Raw genomic sequence first — 720 nt, 5'->3', positions numbered from 1 at the left:
AAAGTTTAAACATTTGTAAAAGACTTCTAAAAATATGGTTCATACCGATTATGGACGTGAACGACTCAATGCAAGGTTTTCAATAACCAAAGATAGAACTCAATACTTGGAACTCAAGAACTATAATAATACTACTCACTTCAAGAATACTCAACTCAGAGGGTTCATGCGGAATTTATGAGCATGAAACTACTCAACTCAAGGACTCAAAGATACTTCTCGTCTCAAGACTGCTCGACTTATAGGGTTCATGCGGAAATTTGGACATGAATAACCCAACTCAACGACTTCATGGGTAACATGTAATAGTCACATGATTAGGAATGAAATCTCAAATGGGTTAGAAACTCAATACTTAAGACTTAGGACGTGAAGATATTACTCCTCTCAAAGATACTAAACTGATGGAGTTCATGCAGAATTTATGGGAATGAACGACTTGACTCGTAGGTCTACATAACATTATGGAACTCATGATACAACTCTTCTCATTCTCATACTTACTTCCTCACAACTTAGTTCAAACCAATAGTTGATCTCAAAGGGTTCACAATCGAACTCAAAGGTTTTCTTGAACTCTAATCTTAACTCTCTCTTGAATGTGAATTATGAATTCCAGAGTTATGGTTTATGATATGAAAGATATAGCAACAAAGTAGACTCATGAGTACATTTTCCTCATCCTCACACTCACTTGCTCGAGTCTTGAAACAAGTTACT

The sequence above is a fragment of the Solanum tuberosum genome, unplaced genomic scaffold (assembly GCF_000226075.1).
Source record: "Solanum tuberosum cultivar DM 1-3 516 R44 unplaced genomic scaffold, SolTub_3.0 scf00217, whole genome shotgun sequence".
NCBI lineage: Eukaryota > Viridiplantae > Streptophyta > Magnoliopsida > Solanales > Solanaceae > Solanum > Solanum tuberosum.
This window is presented reverse-complemented; position numbering follows the sequence as displayed.